Here is a 23,533-nt window from a genome sequence, read left to right as displayed (position 1 = left end):
AATATACACTTTACTGTCTTTCTATTTTGCTCTTAGAACTGTTTTGTAGAACTACTTGTATTTGTTATGGGCGTATGGCATTTATTCTCTAACTAGGGATGAATATCACATTCAATCTTCCTGTTGGAAGAAGAGTCAATCTATATAAAGTAATATGAATCAAATTTATACAAAATAGGCATTTGGGTTAGGTCACGATTTGCTGTTATGAATTAACATTTTTCAAACTTATTGCTCGCATCTGTTTTCTGAATAAAAGTGTGTTGAGTACATGCAAGCAGCGATACTGGGTCGGTGCGTGCTGAATGATACTTGACAGCCCTTTGAGTATTTTCCTTTGAATTCTCATGGTTCTTTGCATATATGTCAGCCAACAGTACTCTTTGGTGTTTGTTTGTTTGTTTGATATTTTGATTGTTTGCTTGTTGTTTGTTTTGCAAACACATTAGGCCATGCATCTCTCCATTTGCATTAAACAGAGAGTCATATAGGATGATTCAATTAGTATATTGCTGAAAATCACCTATGTATTCCAGCTTCCCTCTCCCATCTGTAGGCTTTTGATGTCCTCCTTGCCTTCTTCTTGTTAATTCTCTGCAACTCATGGCTCTTCTTGCATTTCCAATGATGGTTTTCTTATTTCCATTTCATCTTACTACTTTTCTCTTCAGGGAAGAATTGTCAATCTTTGTCTAAGGATAAGTATTGAACTGCTGAATTCTATTCAGTTTTGCCGCGCTGTGAAATTTTCTAGATCTGCTGTTATCAGATATGGCTTTCTTGTGGCATAGGCTACTCTAGATTGCAGCTTTTTCTCATTCAGGTTTCGGTGTATGTCTGGCACTCCTTCCTGTACTGCAATATATGTGTCAAGTTATCAGCTGAAACACTTCCGGAGTTTCTGTTGTGACTACATTTCTATTCAGGGTAGAATTCTCAATCTTTCTTTTAGGATAATTATTTAAATGCTGAATTATTTTACACTTAGCCGATCTGTGAAATTGCCAAGTTCTGTCATTAATGGTAATGGCTGTCTTGTGGCATAGGCTACCGTATAATGCAGCTTTGTCTCATTCAAGATTTTGTCTATGTCTTGGCACTCCTTCCTGTACTGTGATATTTTGGTCTAAGTATAAGCTGAAATACGTGTGGGGGTTCTGTTGTGACTGAGTTGCTGTTCTCTAGGTGCACAGAAAATCACAGAGCTTATCATGATCTTTGAAGATTTCAATGAAATTATAGCTGCTTGTAGGTCTATTGGGATTCCACATTATTTTGGATGCTGTTTGCTCCTGGTTTCATATAGATGATTGTTTCTTGGCTTTCAGTAATTTTCAGTCTGCTTTTTCTCCAAATACCTATTCAGAGTTTGATATTTATATCTAGCTTTTCCCTATGGGGCTCTTATGAATCCTAGTCTTTCATGCTTTGTCTTACCCAAGGATTCAACAGCAATATTTGCACTGGTTTACACTTGCTTTTCTATGCCATTTTCTGATACAGGGATTTCTTTTCCCTTGTTTTCAGGGACATTCACGTGTCCCTCTGCATTATCTACTCTGCAACGACTGAATTTTGCCCTGCTATTATCTAACATTTTGAGTATTCTGATTTTATTTGGCTCGTCTCAATGATTCTCTTCCCCATTTCTGGTATTGTGTCTTTTGTGGTTCTGAGACACTGGTTTATTTCAGTGTTTCTCTCACCTCGGTTTTCAATACATGCTCAGATAATGTTTCATAATCAAGATGTTTGAAAGGTTTTTTTGGACCTTCAAACTCTTTGAATCAGAAAATGGTACTTCCTGTTTCTTGTACTATACTTCTTTATCTCAACTGGTCTATTACTATCAGGTATCTAATGTAGAATTTTAGGGATTTGTAAAGTGAAAATTTTAGTCTCTTATTTGTAGGCAATTCCATGATATTTCTGTGAGGGCAAATTTTCCTGCAGATTGATTCCATGTCGTTTTCCTGTGTGTCTGTGGTCTTGTATATCTCTAACGGCTGGTGTTGACTTTGATGTGATCAACGCAACATACTCTCATCGTTTAGAACAATCTCATTTTTATTACGCTTATGTCAAATTTTTGAAAGTTCAGAGAACCCTCCCCCTTGTGGAAACGGAGCATCTAAATATATTCAGCTTTGCAGGCTGTTGTATGTCATTTTGAAGTGTATTCAATAGAGCACATTGACAGTGCGCTTGTACTTTCTACTTCCATAAGAATGTTCCAAACTTACCAGTTTTTCCCAAGGCTTCTCTGTCCACAGAAAAACTTGTGGAAACACATCTATGAATGTCTTGCATCAGGGCATGATGCCATTTTTGCTAAACCCGCCTAGGTGTCCTTGGGCCTGTGCAATTTCAACGCCATCCAAAATGTAGCATCTGCATTTGGGAGATAATGGTGAAGGAAATGCTTCATCTTCTCACGCTGCGGACCTATACAAATGGTCTTTGTTCTCTCATCCTTGTGGCTTGGGACCACGAAAGGAAACCCAGCTGTCCCGCATCCTCTACCTCATACCAAACCCTAATCCCAGTCCAGGCAAGGAATTTAGCTGATCCAAAGGATTTGAAAACTGTTTTCAACCACAAGGTCCCCTGGATTCCTCAGACCAGATGTATGATTTCTCTGATTGAGCCCCCACGTTCTTTATTGGCAAAATGCCAAATTGGAACCTGGGCCTGCAAATGCAGATCATGTGGCCATGGTACATTTCAATAAAGTCAACTTTGCACACCGGAGTGGTTGCTTTCTCATTGGGGTTCAAGGTCAGGTTTCTCTCTTGGTAGGGCCAACCACAATCCACAACACTCTTCAGATCACTGAGACAAAGCTTGTGACATAATTCATAGTCCTATACCTCATTTTATGCAGCCACTGCTAGCTCAAATTCGGCTGCTCATTTCTTGGCCTCAGAATCAATTGTGGGGACAATTTGTGCTGATTTATTTCAGTTCTGTCAGCTTAGCATCTGCTGTGCACTCTTCTAACACTCAGCGCATCGCTTTTAATCCCATGTGTCTGGTCGGCTTAAGAGTGTGGGTCCAATTGAAACAGAGTTTCACCTTTGCTGCTCCTTTACCAGAGGTAAGGTACTGCACTGATTTCCATTCTCTACTTTGCTTCTCCTCCACCCACGTTTTCTGAGGCATCATACTGTCCTTGCAAGTAAGGGAGCACTCTATGGCAAGTCTCTGAAACAAGGTCTTGGTGAATGGATGTTTAAATTTCTGTGTAATTGGGAGCAAGTTAGCATATGATGCACTAGTACACTGCCACCTGGGCATCAATAAATCATCACTTTCCATATATAACTCACCGAAATGGGATTCTTGTTTATCTATTTTTCTATAGATTCATGATGTTACTGTTTGTCCAAAACCCCATTTTTGTCATTGTTCTGCTACCTCAGTTGCAGACTTTCAAATGTTTAATTCAATTGATTTACATATTTTGGGATTTCTATGAAAATGAAGTTAGTTTTTGAAACATACTAAATCTACTTACAATCCACACTTCTCAAATTCAGGTACCATTTTGTCATCTCTAAGGAAAAACTAGTCAGATAAAATGTAAATTGCCACTCGAAAATGATGAAGGGGACAGGTAAATTCTTTACTTTTGATGCCTCCAACACCAACAGTAACCACGAAATAATTATTGTAAGCATGAAATTACCCCCACACATGGTTTCCCTTGTGCATGTGGTGCCCTTTCCACCAAATGACACATACTGGCCAATGTTGTCATTTCAAGAAGTAACATTTCTCTCCAGGAAAACACAAGGTATCTTAAACAAGTTATTAATATGTGGGCTTGGTTCAAAAAGGAACTAGGGGCATTAGAGTAATGAGAAACCTGCTGCAGCTTTGCTAGTCTATTGAGAACCAGGGGCTCTTCTATCAACCATGAGAATGCTTAAACGTCCAAACATGTTGGGTAAAGCAGTTTAACACAACCATGTCTCCACCCACATGATATACTGCACCCGGGATTGAATGAAAAAAACAGACTGTCAACATAAAAGTATTTCCTTACATGTCTACGGCGAATTTTACAGTTCGTTTCACTAACTGATTTATAATAGTTACCTATGCTCTCTAGAAAAAAATGAAGCCTAATACATATTCAAGTTCAGTCAAAAAATCCCTTCACTTACCACACTCCCTTCAACCGAAAGAAGACGTAACCCTAGAATTTGATGATACTAGGGGAACATCATCATTTATTTGTGTGAGCTAAGTATTTAATATCTATCTATGATAGCCGAGAGTATTTGACCGTTGAGGAATTCAGTGTTGTGCACAGAGTGTGAAGTTGAAGGAAAACTGTTTCTAGGAGGGGTTTGCTTTTCTCCTATTGGCTTCATTGCAGCTCAAGGGCTGATCCTCTGGAATGGATGAGTGAGTGGTTGGGAGGGAATGCAAGTGCTTTATAAGTATGACCATATCCGGGTATAACTTACCAGGACTTCGTGCTCTGTGGTCTGTGTGATTTTTAAATGCCCCTTGGGAAGTGTGGATTCTCACGGCCTCTTTTAAGAACATGAGCTATTTTATCAACTCTGCCATCTCTTCTCTTTTAGACGTCAGGAATATTGGACCACTCCTTGGAGCAGAGCATTGAGTACCTTCTTCAAGTTCACGTTGACCCTCCACAGGTTTCTGCTAGTATCAGCCAGGCTCGACATGTCTCATGAATGTCTTTGGAGCGTGGTGTTCTGGAAAGAAGTCTCCATGCCATTATTCTCCATTGTAGCAGAACAACTCTCATCAATGTGTTCACATCTCTCCTCAATCTGTGCAGCCAGCTTTTCTTCATGCTTCTTTTCGTGTCTCCCATAAAGTCGACCTCTACATTACTGGGCATGTCTGAAAGTACTTCGGAGACTCACCAGTATGCTGATGATGGGCATATCTTCCAATGTCTGACTTTTCAGTTTCTAGAAACTGAACCGTGATCTCAGGTGATTGGGCAGCAGCAGTATCACGAACATAAACAGCTCCCGATAAAATAGACCTAAGCCAAGCTCCACAGAGGGTGTCAGCCCCTACATGACTCTGATCCACCCACAGAGCTCTGCCGAGTTACCTTGGATCCTGAAGCCACAACAAGGCTCGTGGAACACACCAACGTTCCACCTGGAATCCAACCGGTAACTGCCATCCACAAAGGTTGCAGCATCTTTTCAGTGCTGGGGGAGGGACTGCATCAGACGAGAGATTCCTAAGTTAAAAGTAATTCTCTCCATTAGCATCCCATGGTCCTGTTTTTCCAACCCTCTTTCCTTTAGTTCATATCTCAATACAGATTACAAAGAGAGGGAAGTGTGTGCATGTTAAGTGTATATTTCCAAGGGCTTTAAACTTTCTAACAGTTAAAATTCACAAAGACCACCCAAAGGAATCTTATATTTGTGTAATAGCCATTCACTCAGAATACATATCCGTCTGTTGCTTTTCTGCTTAAACTCCCACAGTCTCATGACCTGGATCCATTTGTTTCATGGGGGCTGAAATTCCTAGAAATGAAGCCCATCCCAATGTACACTTTTCTGTCTATCTCTTTTGATCTTAGTACAGTTTGTAGAACTACTTGTCTTTGTTAGAGGCGTATGCCATTAATTCTCTAACTAGGGATGAATATCACATTCAATCTTCCTGTTGGAAGAAGAGTCAATCTATATAATGGAATATGAATCCATTTTATACAAAAAAGGCATTTGGGTTAGGTCACGATATGCTCTTATGAATGAAAATTTTTCAACCATTTTGCTCGCATCTCTTTTCTGAATACAAGTGTTTTGAGTACATGCAAGCAGCGATACTGGTTCGGTGCGTGCTGAATGATACTTGACAGCACTTTGAGTATTTTCTTTTGAATTCTCATGGTTCTTTGCATATATGTCAGCCAACAGTACTCTTTGGTGTTTGTTTGTTTGATATTTTGATTGTTTGCTTGTTGTTTGTTTTGCAAACACATTAGGCCATATATCTCTCCATTTGCATTAAACAGAGAGACGTATAGAATGATTCAGTTAGTATATTGCTGAAAATCACCTATGTTTTCCTGCTTCCCTATCCCATCTGTAGGCTTTTGATGTCCTCCTTGCTTTCTTCTTGTTAATTCTCTACAACTCATGGCTCTTCTTTATTTCCAATGATGGTTTCTTATTTCAATTTCATCTTGCTACTTTACTCTTCAGGGTACAATTGTCAATCTTTGTCTAAGTATAAGAATTGAACTGCTGAATTCTATTCAGCTTGCCGCTCTGTGAAATTTTCTAGATCTGCTGTTATCAGATATGGCATTCTTGTGGCATAGGCTACTCTAGATTGCAGCTTTTTCTCATTCAGGTTTCAGTGTATGTCATGGCACTCCTCCCTGTCCTGCAATATTTGTGTCGAGTTATCAGCTGAAACACTTCCAGAGTTTCTGTTGTGACTACTTTTCTATTCAGGTTAGAATTCTCAATCTTTCTTTTAGGATAAGTTTTTAAATGCTGAAATATTTTACACTTTGCCGATCTGTGAAATTGCCAAATTCTGTCGTTAATGTTAATGGCTGTCTTGAGGCATAGGCTACCGTAATTTGAGATTTGTCTCATTCATGATTTGGTGTATGTCTTGGCACTCCTACCTGTATTGTGATATTTCTGTCTAGGTATCAGCTGAAACACATGTGGGGGTTCTGTTGTGACTGAGTTGCTGTCATCTAGGTGCATCGAAAATCACAGAGCTTATCATGATATTTGATGATTTGAATGAAAATATAGCTTTTTGTAAGTCTATGGCGATTCCAAATTATTTGGATGCTGTTTGCTCCTGATTTCATATAGATGATTGTTTCTTGGATTTCAGTAATTTTCAGTCTGCTTTTTCTCCAAATACCTATTCAGAGTTTGATTTTTATATCTAGCTTTTCCCTATGGGGCTCTTATGAATCCTAGTCTTTCATGCTTTGTCTTACCCAAGGATTCAACAGCAATATTTGCATTGGTTTACACTTGCATTTCTATGCCATCTTCTGATACAGGGATTTCTTTTCTCTTGTATTCACGGACATTCACGAATCCCTCTGCATTATCTAGTCTGCTTAGGACTGAATTTTGCCTTGCTATTATATCATAGATTGGGTATTCTGATTTTATTTGGCTCGTCTGAATGATTCTCTTCCACATTTCTGGTATTGTGCCTTTTGTGATTCTGAGACACGGTTTTACTTCAGTGTTTCTATCACCTCGGTTTTCAATAAAAGCTCTGATAATGTTTCATAATCTAGGTGTTTGAAAGCTTTATTTTGGACCTTCAATCTCTTTGAAACAGAAAATGGTACTTCCTTTTTCTTGTACTATACGTCTTTATCTTTACTGGTCTACTATTATCAGGTATCTAATGTAGAATTGAAGGTCTTTTTAAAGTGAAAATTTAAGTCTCTTGTTGTAGACAATTCCATGATATTTCTGTGAGGACATATATTCCTGCACATTGATTCCATGTCTTTTTACTGTGTGTGTTGTCTTGAATATCTCTAAATGCTGGTGTTGCCTTTGATGTGATCAATACAACATACACCCTTCGTTTAGAACAATCTCATTTTTATTACGCTTATGTCACTTTTCTGAAACTTCAGAGGACCCTTCCCCTTGTGGAAATGGAGCATCTATATATTTTCAGATTTGCAGGATGTTGCATGTCATTTTGAAGTGTTTTCTAAAGAGCACATTGACAGTGCGCTTGTCTTATCTACTTCCACAAGAATGTTCCAATCTTACCAGTACTTCCCAGAGCTTCTCTGTCAACAGAAAATCCTGTGGAATCATATCTATGGATGTCATGCATCAGGGCCTGCTGCCATTATTGCTCAACCCACATAGTTGTCCTTGGGTCCGTGTAATATCAAGGCCATCCAAAATTTAGCATCAGCCTTTGGGAGATAATGGTGAAGGAAATGCTTCATCTTCTCACGCTGCGGACCTAGACAAATGCTCTTTGTTCTCTCATCCTTGTGGCTTGGGACCTCGAAAGGAAACCCAGATGTCCCGCATCCTCTACCTCATACCAAACCCTAATCCCAGTCCAGGCTATGACTTTAGCTGATCCAAAGGTTTGGAAACTGATTTCAATCCCAAGGCCCCCTGGATTCCTCAGACCAGATGCATGATTTCTCTGATTTAGCCCCCACGTGCTCTAATGGCAAAATGACAAATTGGTCCCTGGGCCTGCAGATGCAGTGAATGTGGCCATGGGACATTTCGATAATGTCAACTTTGCACACCGGAGTGGTTGATTTTTCTTTGGGGGTTAAAGGGCAGTTTTCTCTCTTGGTAGGGCCAACCACAATCCACAACACACTCCAGATCACTGAGACAAAGCGTGTGACATCATCCATTGTCCTATACCTGATTTTACGCATCCAATTCTAGCTCAAATTCAGTTGCTTGTTTCTTGGCCTCAGAATCAATTGTGGGGACAATTTTTGCTGATTTATTTCAGTTCTGCCAGATTAGCATCTGCTGTGCACTCTTCTAACACTCAGCGCATCGCTTTGAATCACATGTGTCTTTTACCCTTAAAATTGTGCGTACAATTTAAGCAGAAGTTCACATTTGCTGCTCCATTACCAGAGGTCAGGTACTGCACTGATTTCCATTCTCTACTTTGCTTCTCCTCCATCCACGTTTTCTGAGGCATCATACTGTCTTTGGATTTAAGGGATCACTCTTTGGCAAGTCTCATGAACCAAGGGTTGGTGAGTGGATTTTCAAAATTCTGTGTAATTGGGAGCGAGTTAGCATATGATGCACTGGTACACTGCCACCTGGGCATCAATAAATCAACACATTCCATATATACCTCGCCGAAATAGGATTCCTTTTATCTCTTTTTTCTATACAGTCATGATGTTATGTGTTTGTCCGAAGAATACATTTTTGTCATTGTGTTGATACCTCAGTTGCAGCCTTTCAATAGTGTAGTACAATTGATTTACATACTTTGGGATTTATATGAAAATGAAGTTAGTTTTTGAAACATACTAAATCTACTTAAAATCCACACTTGTCAAATTCAGGTACCATTTTGTAAGCTCTAAGGAAAAACTAGACAGATAAAATGTAAAATACCACTTGAAAATGATGAAGAGGACAGGTAAACTCTTTACTATTGATGCCTCCAACACCAACAGGAACCATGAAATAACTATTGTAAGCATGAACTTACCCCCACACTTGGTTTCCCTTGTGCATGTGGTGCCCTTTCCACCCAATGACACATACTGAACAATGTTGTCATTTCAAGCAGTAACATTTCCCTCCAGGAAAACACAAGGAATCTGAAACAAGATAGTTATATGTAGGCTTGGTTCAAAAAGGAACTAGGGGCACTAGAGCAATGAGAAACCTGCTGCAGCTTTGCTAGTCTATTGAGAACCAGGTGCTCTTCTATCAACCATGAGAACGCTTAAACGTCCGATCATGTTGGGTAAAGCAGTTTAACACAACCAAGTCTGCACCCACATGACATACAGCACCCGGGCTTGAATGAAGGGAAAAGACTGTCCACATAAAAAAAAAAAATGTCCTTACATGTCTATGGCGACTTTTACTTTTAACTTCACTAACTGACTTATAATAGTTAGCTATATTGTCTAGAAAACCGGAGGACTAATACAAATTCAAGTTCAGTCAAAGAATCCCCTCACTTATCACACTCCCTTCACCCCAAAGAAGACGTAACCCCAGAATTTGCTGAAACTAGGGGAACATCATCATTTCTTTGTGTGAGCTAAGTATTTAATATCTATCTATGATAGCCAAGAGTATTTGACAATTGAGGAATTCAGTTTTGTGCACAGATTGTGAAGTTGTAGGAAAACTGGTTCTAGGAGGGGTTTGCTCTTCTCCTATTGGCTTCATTGCAGCTCAAGTGCTGATCCTCTGGAATGGATGAATGAGTGGTTGCGAGGGAATGCAAGTGCTTAATAGGTATGACCAAACCCAAGTAAAACTTACCAGGACTTCGTACTCTGTTGTCTGTGTGATTTTTAAATGCCCCTTGGGAAGTGTGGATTCTCACGGCCTCTTTCAAAAACATGAGCTATTTTATCAACTCTGCCATCTCTTCTCTTTTAGACGTCAGGAATATTGGACCACTCCTTGGAGCAGAGCATTGAGTACCTTCTTCAAGTTCACGTTGACCCTCCACAGGTTTCTGCTAGTATCAGCCAGGCTCGACATGTCTCATGAATGTCTTTGGAGCGTGGTGTTCTGGAAAGAAGTCTCCATGCCATTATTCTCCATTGTAGCAGAACAACTCTCATCAATGTGTTCACATCTCTCCTCAATCTGTGCAGCCAGCTTTTCTTCATGCTTCTTTTCGTGTCTCCCATAAAGTCGACCTCTACATTACTGGGCATGTCTGAAAGTACTTCGGAGACTCACCAGTATGCTGATGATGGGCATATCTTCCAATGTCTGACTTTTCAGTTTCTAGAAACTGAACCGTGATCTCAGGTGATTGGGCAGCAGCAGTATCACGAACATAAACAGCTCCCGATAAAATAGACCTAAGCCAAGCTCCACAGAGGGTGTCAGGCCCTACATGACTCTGATCCACCCACAGAGCTCTGCCGAGTTACCTTGGATCCTGAAGCCACAACAAGGCTCGTGGAACACACCAACGTTCCACCTGGAATCCAACCGGTAACTGCCATCCACAAAGGTTGCAGCATCTTTTCAGTGCTGGGGGAGGGACTGCATCAGACGAGAGATTCCTAAGTTAAAAGTAATTCTCTCCATTAGCATCCCATGGTCCTGTTTTTCCAACCCTCTTTCCTTTAGTTCATATCTCAATACAGATTACAAAGAGAGGGAAGTGTGTGCATGTTAAGTGTATATTTCCAAGGGCTTTAAACTTTCTAACAGTTAAAATTCACAAAGACCACCCAAAGGAATCTTATATTTGTGTAATAGCCATTCACTCAGAATACATATCCGTCTGTTGCTTTTCTGCTTAAACTCCCACAGTCTCATGACCTGGATCCATTTGTTTCATGGGGGCTGAAATTCCTAGAAATGAAGCCCATCCCAATGTACACTTTTCTGTCTATCTCTTTTGATCTTAGTACAGTTTGTAGAACTACTTGTCTTTGTTAGAGGCGTATGCCATTAATTCTCTAACTAGGGATGAATATCACATTCAATCTTCCTGTTGGAAGAAGAGTCAATCTATATAATGGAATATGAATCCATTTTATACAAAAAAGGCATTTGGGTTAGGTCACGATATGCTCTTATGAATGAAAATTTTTCAACCATTTTGCTCGCATCTCTTTTCTGAATACAAGTGTTTTGAGTACATGCAAGCAGCGATACTGGTTCGGTGCGTGCTGAATGATACTTGACAGCACTTTGAGTATTTTCTTTTGAATTCTCATGGTTCTTTGCATATATGTCAGCCAACAGTACTCTTTGGTGTTTGTTTGTTTGATATTTTGATTGTTTGCTTGTTGTTTGTTTTGCAAACACATTAGGCCATATATCTCTCCATTTGCATTAAACAGAGAGACGTATAGAATGATTCAGTTAGTATATTGCTGAAAATCACCTATGTTTTCCTGCTTCCCTATCCCATCTGTAGGCTTTTGATGTCCTCCTTGCTTTCTTCTTGTTAATTCTCTACAACTCATGGCTCTTCTTTATTTCCAATGATGGTTTCTTATTTCAATTTCATCTTGCTACTTTACTCTTCAGGGTACAATTGTCAATCTTTGTCTAAGTATAAGAATTGAACTGCTGAATTCTATTCAGCTTGCCGCTCTGTGAAATTTTCTAGATCTGCTGTTATCAGATATGGCATTCTTGTGGCATAGGCTACTCTAGATTGCAGCTTTTTCTCATTCAGGTTTCAGTGTATGTCATGGCACTCCTCCCTGTCCTGCAATATTTGTGTCGAGTTATCAGCTGAAACACTTCCAGAGTTTCTGTTGTGACTACTTTTCTATTCAGGTTAGAATTCTCAATCTTTCTTTTAGGATAAGTTTTTAAATGCTGAAATATTTTACACTTTGCCGATCTGTGAAATTGCCAAATTCTGTCGTTAATGTTAATGGCTGTCTTGAGGCATAGGCTACCGTAATTTGAGATTTGTCTCATTCATGATTTGGTGTATGTCTTGGCACTCCTACCTGTATTGTGATATTTCTGTCTAGGTATCAGCTGAAACACATGTGGGGGTTCTGTTGTGACTGAGTTGCTGTCATCTAGGTGCATCGAAAATCACAGAGCTTATCATGATATTTGATGATTTGAATGAAAATATAGCTTTTTGTAAGTCTATGGCGATTCCAAATTATTTGGATGCTGTTTGCTCCTGATTTCATATAGATGATTGTTTCTTGGATTTCAGTAATTTTCAGTCTGCTTTTTCTCCAAATACCTATTCAGAGTTTGATTTTTATATCTAGCTTTTCCCTATGGGGCTCTTATGAATCCTAGTCTTTCATGCTTTGTCTTACCCAAGGATTCAACAGCAATATTTGCATTGGTTTACACTTGCATTTCTATGCCATCTTCTGATACAGGGATTTCTTTTCTCTTGTATTCACGGACATTCACGAATCCCTCTGCATTATCTAGTCTGCTTAGGACTGAATTTTGCCTTGCTATTATATCATAGATTGGGTATTCTGATTTTATTTGGCTCGTCTGAATGATTCTCTTCCACATTTCTGGTATTGTGCCTTTTGTGATTCTGAGACACGGTTTTACTTCAGTGTTTCTATCACCTCGGTTTTCAATAAAAGCTCTGATAATGTTTCATAATCTAGGTGTTTGAAAGCTTTATTTTGGACCTTCAATCTCTTTGAAACAGAAAATGGTACTTCCTTTTTCTTGTACTATACGTCTTTATCTTTACTGGTCTACTATTATCAGGTATCTAATGTAGAATTGAAGGTCTTTTTAAAGTGAAAATTTAAGTCTCTTGTTGTAGACAATTCCATGATATTTCTGTGAGGACATATATTCCTGCACATTGATTCCATGTCTTTTTACTGTGTGTGTTGTCTTGAATATCTCTAAATGCTGGTGTTGCCTTTGATGTGATCAATACAACATACACCCTTCGTTTAGAACAATCTCATTTTTATTACGCTTATGTCACTTTTCTGAAACTTCAGAGGACCCTTCCCCTTGTGGAAATGGAGCATCTATATATTTTCAGATTTGCAGGATGTTGCATGTCATTTTGAAGTGTTTTCTAAAGAGCACATTGACAGTGCGCTTGTCTTATCTACTTCCACAAGAATGTTCCAATCTTACCAGTACTTCCCAGAGCTTCTCTGTCAACAGAAAATCCTGTGGAATCATATCTATGGATGTCATGCATCAGGGCCTGCTGCCATTATTGCTCAACCCACATAGTTGTCCTTGGGTCCGTGTAATATCAAGGCCATCCAAAATTTAGCATCAGCCTTTGGGAGATAATGGTGAAGGAAATGCTTCATCGTCTCACGCTGCGGACCTAGACAAATGCTCTTTGTTCTCTCATCCTTGTGGCTTGGGACCTCGAAAGGAAACCCAGATGTCCCGCATCCTCTACCTCATACCAAACCCTAAACCCAGTCCAGGCTATGACTTTAGCTGATCCAAAGGTTTGGAAACTGATTTCAATCCCAAGGCCCCCTGGATTCCTCAGACCAGATGCATGATTTCTCTGATTTAGCCCCCACGTGCTCTAATGGCAAAATGACAAATTGGTCCCTGGGCCTGCAGATGCAGTGAATGTGGCCATGGGACATTTCGATAATGTCAACTTTGCACACCGGAGTGGTTGATTTTTCTTTGGGGGTTAAAGGGCAGTTTTCTCTCTTGGTAGGGCCAACCACAATCCACAACACACTCCAGATCACTGAGACAAAGCGTGTGACATCATCCATTGTCCTATACCTGATTTTACGCATCCAATTCTAGCTCAAATTCAGTTGCTTGTTTCTTGGCCTCAGAATCAATTGTGGGGACAATTTTTGCTGATTTATTTCAGTTCTGCCAGATTAGCATCTGCTGTGCACTCTTCTAACACTCAGCGCATCGCTTTGAATCACATGTGTCTTTTACCCTTAAAATTGTGCGTACAATTTAAGCAGAAGTTCACATTTGCTGCTCCATTACCAGAGGTCAGGTACTGCACTGATTTCCATTCTCTACTTTGCTTCTCCTCCATCCACGTTTTCTGAGGCATCATACTGTCTTTGGATTTAAGGGATCACTCTTTGGCAAGTCTCATGAACCAAGGGTTGGTGAGTGGATTTTCAAAAATCTGTGTAATTGGGAGCGAGTTAGCATATGATGCACTGGTACACTGCCACCTGGGCATCAATAAATCAACACATTCCATATATACCTCGCCGAAATAGGATTCCTTTTATCTCTTTTTTCTATACAGTCATGATGTTATGTGTTTGTCCGAAGAATACATTTTTGTCATTGTGTTGATACCTCAGTTGCAGCCTTTCAATAGTGTAGTACAATTGATTTACATACTTTGGGATTTATATGAAAATGAAGTTAGTTTTTGAAACATACTAAATCTACTTAAAATCCACACTTGTCAAATTCAGGTACCATTTTGTAAGCTCTAAGGAAAAACTAGACAGATAAAATGTAAAATACCACTTGAAAATGATGAAGAGGACAGGTAAACTCTTTACTATTGATGCCTCCAACACCAACAGGAACCATGAAATAACTATTGTAAGCATGAACTTACCCCCACACTTGGTTTCCCTTGTGCATGTGGTGCCCTTTCCACCCAATGACACATACTGAACAATGTTGTCATTTCAAGCAGTAACATTTCCCTCCAGGAAAACACAAGGAATCTGAAACAAGATAGTTATATGTAGGCTTGGTTCAAAAAGGAACTAGGGGCACTAGAGCAATGAGAAACCTGCTGCAGCTTTGCTAGTCTATTGAGAACCAGGTGCTCTTCTATCAACCATGAGAACGCTTAAACGTCCGATCATGTTGGGTAAAGCAGTTTAACACAACCAAGTCTGCACCCACATGACATACAGCACCCGGGCTTGAATGAAGGGAAAAGACTGTCCACATAAAAAAAAAAAAATGTCCTTACATGTCTATGGCGACTTTTACTTTTAACTTCACTAACTGACTTATAATAGTTAGCTATATTGTCTAGAAAACCGGAGGACTAATACAAATTCAAGTTCAGTCAAAGAATCCCCTCACTTATCACACTCCCTTCACCCCAAAGAAGACGTAAACCCAGAATTTGCTGAAACTAGGGGAACATCATCATTTCTTTGTGTGAGCTAAGTATTTAATATCTATCTATGATAGCCAAGAGTATTTGACAATTGAGGAATTCAGTTTTGTGCACAGATTGTGAAGTTGTAGGAAAACTGGTTCTAGGAGGGGTTTGCTCTTCTCCTATTGGCTTCATTGCAGCTCAAGTGCTGATCCTCTGGAATGGATGAATGAGTGGTTGGGAGGGAATGCAAGTGCTTAATAGGTATGACCAAACCCAAGTAAAACTTACCAGGACTTCGTACTCTGTTGTCTGTGTGATTTTTAAATGCCCCTTGGGAAGTGTGGATTCTCACGGCCTCTTTCAAAAACATGAGCTATTTTATCAACTCTGCCATCTCTTCTCTTTTAGACGTCAGGAATATTGGACCACTCCTTGGAGCAGAGCATTGAGTACCTTCTTCAAGTTCACGTTGACCCTCCACAGGTTTCTGCTAGTATCAGCCAGGCTCGACATGTCTCATGAATGTCTTTGGAGCGTGGTGTTCTGGAAAGAAGTCTCCATGCCATTATTCTCCATTGTAGCAGAACAACTCTCATCAATGTGTTCACATCTCTCCTCAATCTGTGCAGCCAGCTTTTCTTCATGCTTCTTTTCGTGTCTCCCATAAAGTCGACCTCTACATTACTGGGCATGTCTGAAAGTACTTCGGAGACTCACCAGTATGCTGATGATGGGCATATCTTCCAATGTCTGACTTTTCAGTTTCTAGAAACTGAACCGTGATCTCAGGTGATTGGGCAGCAGCAGTATCACGAACATAAACAGCTCCCGATAAAATAGACCTAAGCCAAGCTCCACAGAGGGTGTCAGCCCCTACATGACTCTGATCCACCCACAGAGCTCTGCCGAGTTACCTTGGATCCTGAAGCCACAACAAGGCTCGTGGAACACACCAACGTTCCACCTGGAATCCAACCGGTAACTGCCATCCACAAAGGTTGCAGCATCTTTTCAGTGCTGGGGGAGGGACTGCATCAGACGAGAGATTCCTAAGTTAAAAGTAATTCTCTCCATTAGCATCCCATGGTCCTGTTTTTCCAACCCTCTTTCCTTTAGTTCATATCTCAATACAGATTACAAAGAGAGGGAAGTGTGTGCATGTTAAGTGTATATTTCCAAGGGCTTTAAACTTTCTAACAGTTAAAATTCACAAAGACCACCCAAAGGAATCTTATATTTGTGTAATAGCCATTCACTCAGAATACATATCCGTCTGTTGCTTTTCTGCTTAAACTCCCACAGTCTCATGACCTGGATCCATTTGTTTCATGGGGGCTGAAATTCCTAGAAATGAAGCCCATCCCAATGTACACTTTTCTGTCTATCTCTTTTGATCTTAGTACAGTTTGTAGAACTACTTGTCTTTGTTAGAGGCGTATGCCATTAATTCTCTAACTAGGGATGAATATCACATTCAATCTTCCTGTTGGAAGAAGAGTCAATCTATATAATGGAATATGAATCCATTTTATACAAAAAAGGCATTTGGGTTAGGTCACGATATGCTCTTATGAATGAAAATTTTTCAACCATTTTGCTCGCATCTCTTTTCTGAATACAAGTGTTTTGAGTACATGCAAGCAGCGATACTGGTTCGGTGCGTGCTGAATGATACTTGACAGCACTTTGAGTATTTTCTTTTGAATTCTCATGGTTCTTTGCATATATGTCAGCCAACAGTACTCTTTGGTGTTTGTTTGTTTGATATTTTGATTGTTTGCTTGTTGTTTGTTTTGCAAACACATTAGGCCATATATCTCTCCATTTGCATTAAACAGAGAGACGTATAGAATGATTCAGTTAGTATATTGCTGAAAATCACCTATGTTTTCCTGCTTCCCTATCCCATCTGTAGGCTTTTGATGTCCTCCTTGCTTTCTTCTTGTTAATTCTCTACAACTCATGGCTCTTCTTTATTTCCAATGATGGTTTCTTATTTCAATTTCATCTTGCTACTTTACTCTTCAGGGTACAATTGTCAATCTTTGTCTAAGTATAAGAATTGAACTGCTGAATTCTATTCAGCTTGCCGCTCTGTGAAATTTTCTAGATCTGCTGTTATCAGATATGGCATTCTTGTGGCATAGGCTACTCTAGATTGCAGCTTTTTCTCATTCAGGTTTCAGTGTATGTCATGGCACTCCTCCCTGTCCTGCAATATTTGTGTCGAGTTATCAGCTGAAACACTTCCAGAGTTTCTGTTGTGACTACTTTTCTATTCAGGTTAGAATTCTCAATCTTTCTTTTAGGATAAGTTTTTAAATGCTGAAATATTTTACACTTTGCCGATCTGTGAAATTGCCAAATTCTGTCGTTAATGTTAATGGCTGTCTTGAGGCATAGGCTACCGTAATTTGAGATTTGTCTCATTCATGATTTGGTGTATGTCTTGGCACTCCTACCTGTATTGTGATATTTCTGTCTAGGTATCAGCTGAAACACATGTGGGGGTTCTGTTGTGACTGAGTTGCTGTCATCTAGGTGCATCGAAAATCACAGAGCTTATCATGATATTTGATGATTTGAATGAAAATATAGCTTTTTGTAAGTCTATGGCGATTCCAAATTATTTGGATGCTGTTTGCTCCTGATTTCATATAGATGATTGTTTCTTGGATTTCAGTAATTTTCAGTCTGCTTTTTCTCCAAATACCTATTCAGAGTTTGATTTTTATATCTAGCTTTTCCCTATGGGGCTCTTATGAATCCTAGTCTTTCATGCTTTGTCTTACCCAAGGATTCAACAGCAATATTTGCATTGGTTTACACTTGCATTTCTATGCCATCTTCTGATACAGGGATTTCTTTTCTCTTGTATTCACGGACATTCACGAATCCCTCTGCATTATCTAGTCTGCTTAGGACTGAATTTTGCCTTGCTATTATATCATAGATTGGGTATTCTGATTTTATTTGGCTCGTCTGAATGATTCTCTTCCACATTTCTGGTATTGTGCCTTTTGTGATTCTGAGACACGGTTTTACTTCAGTGTTTCTATCACCTCGGTTTTCAATAAAAGCTCTGATAATGTTTCATAATCTAGGTGTTTGAAAGCTTTATTTTGGACCTTCAATCTCTTTGAAACAGAAAATGGTACTTCCTTTTTCTTGTACTATACGTCTTTATCTTTACTGGTCTACTATTATCAGGTATCTAATGTAGAATTGAAGGTCTTTTTAAAGTGAAAATTTAAGTCTCTTGTTGTAGACAATTCCATGATATTTCTGTGAGGACATATATTCCTGCACATTGATTCCATGTCTTTTTACTGTGTGTGTTGTCTTGAATATCTCTAAATGCTGGTGTTGCCTTTGATGTGATCAATACAACATACACCCTTCGTTTAGAACAATCTCATTTTTATTACGCTTATGTCACTTTTCTGAAACTTCAGAGGACCCTTCCCCTTGTGGAAATGGAGCATCTATATATTTTCAGATTTGCAGGATGTTGCATGTCATTTTGAAGTGTTTTCTAAAGAGCACATTGACAGTGCGCTTGTCTTATCTACTTCCACAAGAATGTTCCAATCTTACCAGTACTTCCCAGAGCTTCTCTGTCAACAGAAAATCCTGTGGAATCATATCTATGGATGTCATGCATCAGGGCCTGCTGCCATTATTGCTCAACCCACATAGTTGTCCTTGGGTCCGTGTAATATCAAGGCCATCCAAAATTTAGCATCAGCCTTTGGGAGATAATGGTGAAGGAAATGCTTCATCTTCTCACGCTGCGGACCTAGACAAATGCTCTTTGTTCTCTCATCCTTGTGGCTTGGGACCTCGAAAGGAAACCCAGATGTCCCGCATCCTCTACCTCATACCAAACCCTAATCCCAGTCCAGGCTATGACTTTAGCTGATCCAAAGGTTTGGAAACTGATTTCAATCCCAAGGCCCCCTGGATTCCTCAGACCAGATGCATGATTTCTCTGATTTAGCCCCCACGTGCTCTAATGGCAAAATGACAAATTGGTCCCTGGGCCTGCAGATGCAGTGAATGTGGCCATGGGACATTTCGATAATGTCAACTTTGCACACCGGAGTGGTTGATTTTTCTTTGGGGGTTAAAGGGCAGTTTTCTCTCTTGGTAGGGCCAACCACAATCCACAACACACTCCAGATCACTGAGACAAAGCGTGTGACATCATCCATTGTCCTATACCTGATTTTACGCATCCAATTCTAGCTCAAATTCAGTTGCTTGTTTCTTGGCCTCAGAATCAATTGTGGGGACAATTTTTGCTGATTTATTTCAGTTCTGCCAGATTAGCATCTGCTGTGCACTCTTCTAACACTCAGCGCATCGCTTTGAATCACATGTGTCTTTTACCCTTAAAATTGTGCGTACAATTTAAGCAGAAGTTCACATTTGCTGCTCCATTACCAGAGGTCAGGTACTGCACTGATTTCCATTCTCTACTTTGCTTCTCCTCCATCCACGTTTTCTGAGGCATCATACTGTCTTTGGATTTAAGGGATCACTCTTTGGCAAGTCTCATGAACCAAGGGTTGGTGAGTGGATTTTCAAAAATCTGTGTAATTGGGAGCGAGTTAGCATATGATGCACTGGTACACTGCCACCTGGGCATCAATAAATCAACACATTCCATATATACCTCGCCGAAATAGGATTCCTTTTATCTCTTTTTTCTATACAGTCATGATGTTATGTGTTTGTCCGAAGAATACATTTTTGTCATTGTGTTGATACCTCAGTTGCAGCCTTTCAATAGTGTAGTACAATTGATTTACATACTTTGGGATTTATATGAAAATGAAGTTAGTTTTTGAAACATACTAAATCTACTTAAAATCCACACTTGTCAAATTCAGGTACCATTTTGTAAGCTCTAAGGAAAAACTAGACAGATAAAATGTAAAATACCACTTGAAAATGATGAAGAGGACAGGTAAACTCTTTACTATTGATGCCTCCAACACCAACAGGAACCATGAAATAACTATTGTAAGCATGAACTTACCCCCACACTTGGTTTCCCTTGTGCATGTGGTGCCCTTTCCACCCAATGACACATACTGAACAATGTTGTCATTTCAAGCAGTAACATTTCCCTCCAGGAAAACACAAGGAATCTGAAACAAGATAGTTATATGTAGGCTTGGTTCAAAAAGGAACTAGGGGCACTAGAGCAATGAGAAACCTGCTGCAGCTTTGCTAGTCTATTGAGAACCAGGTGCTCTTCTATCAACCATGAGAACGCTTAAACGTCCGATCATGTTGGGTAAAGCAGTTTAACACAACCAAGTCTGCACCCACATGACATACAGCACCCGGGCTTGAATGAAGGGAAAAGACTGTCCACATAAAAAAAAAAATGTCCTTACATGTCTATGGCGACTTTTACTTTTAACTTCACTAACTGACTTATAATAGTTAGCTATATTGTCTAGAAAACCGGAGGACTAATACAAATTCAAGTTCAGTCAAAGAATCCCCTCACTTATCACACTCCCTTCACCCCAAAGAAGACGTAACCCCAGAATTTGCTGAAACTAGGGGAACATCATCATTTCTTTGTGTGAGCTAAGTATTTAATATCTATCTATGATAGCCAAGAGTATTTGACAATTGAGGAATTCAGTTTTGTGCACAGATTGTGAAGTTGTAGGAAAACTGGTTCTAGGAGGGGTTTGCTCTTCTCCTATTGGCTTCATTGCAGCTCAAGTGCTGATCCTCTGGAATGGATGAATGAGTGGTTGCGAGGGAATGCAAGTGCTTAATAGGTATGACCAAACCCAAGTAAAACTTACCAGGACTTCGTACTCTGTTGTCTGTGTGATTTTTAAATGCCCCTTGGGAAGTGTGGATTCTCACGGCCTCTTTCAAAAACATGAGCTATTTTATCAACTCTGCCATCTCTTCTCTTTTAGACGTCAGGAATATTGGACCACTCCTTGGAGCAGAGCATTGAGTACCTTCTTCAAGTTCACGTTGACCCTCCACAGGTTTCTGCTAGTATCAGCCAGGCTCGACATGTCTCATGAATGTCTTTGGAGCGTGGTGTTCTGGAAAGAAGTCTCCATGCCATTATTCTCCATTGTAGCAGAACAACTCTCATCAATGTGTTCACATCTCTCCTCAATCTGTGCAGCCAGCTTTTCTTCATGCTTCTTTTCGTGTCTCCCATAAAGTCGACCTCTACATTACTGGGCATGTCTGAAAGTACTTCGGAGACTCACCAGTATGCTGATGATGGGCATATCTTCCAATGTCTGACTTTTCAGTTTCTAGAAACTGAACCGTGATCTCAGGTGATTGGGCAGCAGCAGTATCACGAACATAAACAGCTCCCGATAAAATAGACCTAAGCCAAGCTCCACAGAGGGTGTCAGGCCCTACATGACTCTGATCCACCCACAGAGCTCTGCCGAGTTACCTTGGATCCTGAAGCCACAACAAGGCTCGTGGAACACACCAACGTTCCACCTGGAATCCAACCGGTAACTGCCATCCACAAAGGTTGCAGCATCTTTTCAGTGCTGGGGGAGGGACTGCATCAGACGAGAGATTCCTAAGTTAAAAGTAATTCTCTCCATTAGCATCCCATGGTCCTGTTTTTCCAACCCTCTTTCCTTTAGTTCATATCTCAATACAGATTACAAAGAGAGGGAAGTGTGTGCATGTTAAGTGTATATTTCCAAGGGCTTTAAACTTTCTAACAGTTAAAATTCACAAAGACCACCCAAAGGAATCTTATATTTGTGTAATAGCCATTCACTCAGAATACATATCCGTCTGTTGCTTTTCTGCTTAAACTCCCACAGTCTCATGACCTGGATCCATTTGTTTCATGGGGGCTGAAATTCCTAGAAATGAAGCCCATCCCAATGTACACTTTTCTGTCTATCTCTTTTGATCTTAGTACAGTTTGTAGAACTACTTGTCTTTGTTAGAGGCGTATGCCATTAATTCTCTAACTAGGGATGAATATCACATTCAATCTTCCTGTTGGAAGAAGAGTCAATCTATATAATGGAATATGAATCCATTTTATACAAAAAAGGCATTTGGGTTAGGTCACGATATGCTCTTATGAATGAAAATTTTTCAACCATTTTGCTCGCATCTCTTTTCTGAATACAAGTGTTTTGAGTACATGCAAGCAGCGATACTGGTTCGGTGCGTGCTGAATGATACTTGACAGCACTTTGAGTATTTTCTTTTGAATTCTCATGGTTCTTTGCATATATGTCAGCCAACAGTACTCTTTGGTGTTTGTTTGTTTGATATTTTGATTGTTTGCTTGTTGTTTGTTTTGCAAACACATTAGGCCATATATCTCTCCATTTGCATTAAACAGAGAGACGTATAGAATGATTCAGTTAGTATATTGCTGAAAATCACCTATGTTTTCCTGCTTCCCTATCCCATCTGTAGGCTTTTGATGTCCTCCTTGCTTTCTTCTTGTTAATTCTCTACAACTCATGGCTCTTCTTTATTTCCAATGATGGTTTCTTATTTCAATTTCATCTTGCTACTTTACTCTTCAGGGTACAATTGTCAATCTTTGTCTAAGTATAAGAATTGAACTGCTGAATTCTATTCAGCTTGCCGCTCTGTGAAATTTTCTAGATCTGCTGTTATCAGATATGGCATTCTTGTGGCATAGGCTACTCTAGATTGCAGCTTTTTCTCATTCAGGTTTCAGTGTATGTCATGGCACTCCTCCCTGTCCTGCAATATTTGTGTCGAGTTATCAGCTGAAACACTTCCAGAGTTTCTGTTGTGACTACTTTTCTATTCAGGTTAGAATTCTCAATCTTTCTTTTAGGATAAGTTTTTAAATGCTGAAATATTTTACACTTTGCCGATCTGTGAAATTGCCAAATTCTGTCGTTAATGTTAATGGCTGTCTTGAGGCATAGGCTACCGTAATTTGAGATTTGTCTCATTCATGATTTGGTGTATGTCTTGGCACTCCTACCTGTATTGTGATATTTCTGTCTAGGTATCAGCTGAAACACATGTGGGGGTTCTGTTGTGACTGAGTTGCTGTCATCTAGGTGCATCGAAAATCACAGAGCTTATCATGATATTTGATGATTTGAATGAAAATATAGCTTTTTGTAAGTCTATGGCGATTCCAAATTATTTGGATGCTGTTTGCTCCTGATTTCATATAGATGATTGTTTCTTGGATTTCAGTAATTTTCAGTCTGCTTTTTCT

Source organism: Camelus dromedarius, chromosome 22, assembly GCF_036321535.1.
Source record: "Camelus dromedarius isolate mCamDro1 chromosome 22, mCamDro1.pat, whole genome shotgun sequence".
In the NCBI taxonomy this organism is placed as follows: Eukaryota; Metazoa; Chordata; class Mammalia; order Artiodactyla; family Camelidae; genus Camelus; species Camelus dromedarius.
The sequence above is the reverse complement of the archived record's forward strand: the minus strand, read 5'-3'. Positions refer to the sequence as shown.